Below are 5,903 nucleotides of genomic sequence, written 5' to 3' on the forward strand. Positions count from 1 at the left end.
AAAGAAACTACTCTAAAAGGTATTATAAACTGCAGTCTTGCTTTCTGGATATTCCTAAAAATAAACCCCAATTATAGGGCCTATATCTAGACATCTTGTAATTTGCAATGTGGCGTAGTACAATAAGCCCTACATTTTAACATTTTATTAGTACTCAGAGTGTTGTAAGCTACAATACTCTTAGTACAAAGTGGGGAAGTTACATAATTACATAACTGAATTGCGTCTGTAAATGCAATGAATGCAATATAATGAACATTTAATGAATAATGAATAATGAGCCTACGATGGCTAAAGTATCCGGCTTTAGCTACGTCGGACACTCTCGCCATACTCGTGGGGCTATATTTTCTTATCATTCTTTTCAAGCTTATTTCTTATTACCATCCTTATTTTTGTACCATACTGTATCCACAAACGATATATTTTGTAAATATATTGGCCAGGGGCTTGAGGATTGTGTTGGGGGTGGGGGCTCAGAAATAATGAGAAGTATCATGAGGAACCGAATATGGCAATTGAAAAAGGAAGTATGAAATCAAGAACAAGAATTCTGCAACGCATATCACTAAAGTTATAATAAATCTTTAATTATAATGTTTGATTAACAAAACATACAAATTTAGCTATAGAGATATAATTTTGGTTTCTTTACCGTAAATAAAATTCAACGTCTTCAGCTTATGTTGTTCATCACTGGTGACTCTGAGAACACCCTTAGCCCAACCTAATAAGTATTTAACATGATTCTATCTGTTCAAGGACTCTCTAAATCATGTTAGTTGGACATTTGGTAAAATGTGATGGGTGTATAAATTTCATCACACAACATGTTATAGATCAATATCTTATAAAGGGACTGTAAAGGTCGTATCTTTTGATACTATTAAAATTTGTTACTTTTTAAATGAGTAAAATTCGTGTTTCGTTGCATGTTAATACACTCTACTAGTATTTCTACTGACAGAGTGTTACAGAGGGTAGAGTGTGTGCTTTTCAGGCTTCCAATTTCCATTTAATGTTTTATTTGTTGCTTTATTTCAAACAACGAGTCATAGTCATATTTCAGTCACATTTTTATTTGCTCTACATACCTATGTATTCATAAACAAACGAATAAATAAACAAACAAACAAACAAACAAACAACGAGAAGACTTCGGTGACCGAACCATCTGAGGTTTGTAATCCGGTACGTACACACCAAAGTACTAGTCTTTTGAACCTGGTTAAAATGCTTCAGTCTAAGTATTCTCTTGTAGCTCCATGGTCTGGGAGGATCTGTAATGCAGGCAAATCACGAACTCTATAACAAAAGATCAGTGACTTTTGCATCATTCTTCGATTAAGGAAAAAATGGTTGCCATATAAATAATGTTCCGTTTTTCAAAGAAACAACCGAGGGTAAGAACTCTGCTTCATATCTTGATCTGTTCCTACAAGTAGGTACTAATGGGCTAAACACTAAGCTGTATGACAAAAGTGATGATTTCGATTTTGAAATCATAAATTATCCCCACTTGTCACCTGCTTATGGTGTGTACGTGTCTCAACTTCTCAGATATTGTAGGGCTTGTAATCCCTATACGCTGATTTTCAACGGAGACACAGCTCATTGGCATCAAAACTAGACAGGGATTATATACATCAAAAAGACTCGTTAGGACTTTCAAAAAGTTCTACAGTCGATATGACGACATTGTGGCCAAATATGACACCAAGGTCACTCAAATGATTAGCGACAGCATTATAAGCTTTGACTTATCGCAGTGATTCATATACTGTATCATTTCATAGAATGTTTAGACAATTTTTGGACCAATCCTAACGGGTGTAGCATGCTAGCAGGGTACGCTTACCCATTCCGGACACCTGGTACCACCACTAACTATCAGTGTTTCAGGACGGAATGGAGGAATCGCTATTGAAATCTTATTTTTTCAGATTCCCCCTCAATACTCAAAAAAAATTCAACCCCCCTCCCTCTATATGATCAATTTTTTTCAAGTCCCCCTCAAACTATCACAAGCCTATCAGTAAAGGATGTGCACGCAAAAAAAATAAACACATATCGCGCCGTTCCGCTCGCAGGTGTTCAAGACTACCTGTTATTAGCTGTTTGTAAAGTCATATTCCTAAGGCAAGTTCTTAAATTGATTCATTTTTAAACGTATCAGTAAACTTTTTGGATTTATCAGTCTAAGTCAGGTTGTGTTAATTCAACTCTGGCCAGGTCAATTGCTACTGCCGAGAGCACACAAGATGACGATCATGTGAGAGTGGGCAAATCGTGAATTCTGGCAATTGTCATATTGTAAAAAACTTTTCACAGTGACCGGTACCTACCAAATATTTGTTTCAAAAGTACAAGACATATATGAATTAGATACTACTCAAAGTTGACAATACTGGAAGGTTAAAATATTCCATCAAAATAAATGTTTTAATCTTTGAAATTATGGGTGTAATAAATGTAATAAAAAATAAATATTTCTATTTAGTCATATTTTTCATTTAGTCTTTACTGTTCAAAGTTTTGCTTTATATTATTTTATGATGAGAATGTGAAAATTTAGAAAATCAAGCACGGTGACCCTATCATTCTCATATGCCAGAATTCCAAAATCCCCGATAACTTTTAAAGTCTCCTCGTCTTGCATGTGTTGCTCTCTGGCCTGATCTTGTGTACAAATATGTTTAACTGTCATGAGCGTCACTTGACACAAACTTTTCTTCAACAACCATGTATATCACAGTCAGAGCTATCACTGCTCAGGTACGCAGTGGCAGTGACACTGCAGTAGCGTGGCGGTACCAAGCTGTGGGTCCATAACTGTGGTGTTTTCAGACGGGATTCCTGCCTTTTACGGGCTGGTTTTGACCAAAAGGCAGGAATCCCGTCTGAAAACACGACAGCTATGGACGCACAGCTAGGCGGTACATGATAGTGACACTGCCTTCAGGGAGTAGCTGTATTAACTTTGATAATGTTGACAATATTTTTGTTCAGTTTATACAACTGTGTTCTTGTTCTACTCCCTACATCATTTAGAACTGTCCAGTATTCAGCTTGCCGACACAGCCTGTGTATGTGTACCATGCATTTGTATCACTGACAACTGACTGTCGGTCTGGACTCTAATTAAATTATCACCTAATACATATTTGAATATGCAGGCTTTTGTCCACAAACTGAATATTGTGTGTTTGAGGATGCTGTAAGCTTAGGGAAACAGCAAGAAACTGTAGTTGATACATCGCACAGAAATATTGCAGAAATCATTAACAGTTTTGCAGCTTCTGCCCTGTTACTAGGCTCAAGTTTGTTTTTTTTACGACAAACCATGTTCAGATTTTTTCAAGATAAGGGAGCGTTCGGTTATTATGGCCGGGGTGGGCCGGCAAAATCCAGGGGGGTCACCTCAAATTTGAAAACTGCAAAGGGGGGGGGGTCACGTATTTTTCAAACAGCTCAGAGGGGAGTCACTTAATTTTCATAAGTATCCGTCCCATCAAAAAGCAGTTTCAGTGTTCAGAAATATTCTGGGAGATAAAAATGATTCGTTGCATGATTTCATTCTCTGAAGTTACTAAACTGTAAATCTGAACAAAAGTATAATTATCTGTCACATTGACATCTTGACTTGACAACTCTGAGGGTTGCCTTATTGTAAATCAAGCTCACTGCACTGAGGGCAATGAACAATTCCTATTACTTACATATTAGAGATATAGCAAATTTTGTCAGGGAAATTATTTAACAGTTACCTGTACTGAGACTACTAGTACCATGAAAAGTTAAATAATACTTTTAGGTGAAATTCCGATATCATAATTGTTATCAACTTCTGGACTTTTAAATATCCTTTTTGAATCAAGTACATTTGTATCAATTATCAAACACCTATAAAAGCACAAATTAATTTAGTTTAGCATCGTAAAAAATTATTCTTAGTTTTCTCATGGACTCCAATGTATAGTGAATCAACATTTTGGTGAAATTCCAAAATCCAATTTCTTGCACACATATCAACCTTTAACCATCCTAGGCTAACTAAGTACTTTAAAATGAATTATCAAATTTCTTTAATACACAGATTTTGATAGTTTTGTATTGGAAAAAAATTATTCATATTTTCCTCATAATGACTCCCATGTACAGTGAATCTACATTTTGGTATAATTCCAAAATCCAATTTCTGGCGAACACATCCATTTGTTACCACCCTAATCTATTCAAGTACATTAATACCAATATCAATAATTGAGAGTACATAAATACACGGGTTTACCTATTTTTGTATTGGAAAAAAATTATTCATACTTTCCTCATAGACTCCCATGTATAATGGATGAACATTTTCAGTGAAATTCCATAATCAGATTTCTTGTACACATAATATGCACCTTTAACCATCATATTCTAATCAAGTACAATTATGTTAATTTTTGAACGTCTGTATATGCACAAGTAAACCAAGTTTTTTATTGGAAAAAAAATTATTCACAATTTTATCATTGACTCCCATGTATAGTGGATGAACATTTTTGGTGAAATTCTAAGGTCAAACTTTTTGTCCACATGCCAGTTGTAACAACCCTATTTCATTTAAGTACATTTATGTAAATTATCAAATATCTATAAATGCATAGATATAGTTTTGCATTGAAAAAGTTTTACGTAGTTTTCTCATACATTACCATGCACAGTGAATCAACATTATCAACAGCTGATTTTTAATTAAATCCAAATATCAAAATTTGTACACACACGCTTGCGCAAAAATATTGCGATCCACAAGTAATTTCTGTCCAACCCCTTTGAGGGGTAATTTCAAAATTATAGCAAGTCAGAAGGGGAACTCTGAGCATTAACACCTTGTGAGTTTGTAAGGAAGGTCATTTGAAAAAATCTAAGCTCTTTTTTTTTGGATTCTATCACTCCATAACCCCCCCCCCCCCGAGGAGTTTCTGTGTGCAGCTTTACTCAAGCAATTGGGGGGTCATGAAATTTTTGTCATCTTGAAAGGGCGGTCATCAATTTTTTGGTACAATAGGTAGGGGGGTTCACTTATTTTGACTGATGTGCAGGAAGAATTTGCCGACCCATCCCCGGCCATAATAACTGAACGCTCCCTAAAAGTCATGAAATATGACAAAATTATTACAAACATAACAGCAATTGGATGACATAAAAATGGTATTCATTTTTCAATGAATTACCTACAAAGACTTGGAAATGGAAAATGTAAAACGTAAAAGGGAACAAAATAAATTTCAAGTCCCCCCCCCCTTACAGGCAGAGCAAAATTTTCAAGTCCCCCCTCTACTACCCGCAAATTTTTCAAATTCCCCCCGAATTCCTCCTCCCCCCCCCCCTCTCACCTTTTTTGTGAACGCAGCCTAATGTATTACCTTGAATGGAAATGATTATTGGACCAGTTTAATGTCATATTATTCGTGACCCCCCACTTGTGATATATTCTCTTCCTCTGTATGTGACCCCCAGTGTAATATTCACTCAAAAATGCTGCTTCCCTTTTTTCTATGCACAAGGACACTGCTTCATTTTGAAAATTGAAAGTGATTGGAATGACCGGTCCCTTGCACATACCCATTCCTGAGCTGATATCGAAAGCACGCTGAGAACCCCCTTGTCATGAACGTTTTGTAATCTAAGACTAGGCTTTCTTGACATTGTGGATATTTATCCCCTATTTTTTGTACGAAATACCCCCCCCCCCCCCCGCCCTCCACCGTAATTTTAGCTGGCAACAAAGACGGCAGCCTTAGGTTGACGTCATGCATTACATTTACCAAATATGGTAACTGTCTTATTCTCGGACAAGGTCTCGTAACTTCACGTGAGATGAACAGTCACATCAGGCGATATGAGTCATGTGA

Source organism: Ptychodera flava, chromosome 17 (genome assembly GCF_041260155.1).
Source record: "Ptychodera flava strain L36383 chromosome 17, AS_Pfla_20210202, whole genome shotgun sequence".
Classification (NCBI taxonomy): domain Eukaryota; kingdom Metazoa; phylum Hemichordata; class Enteropneusta; family Ptychoderidae; genus Ptychodera; species Ptychodera flava.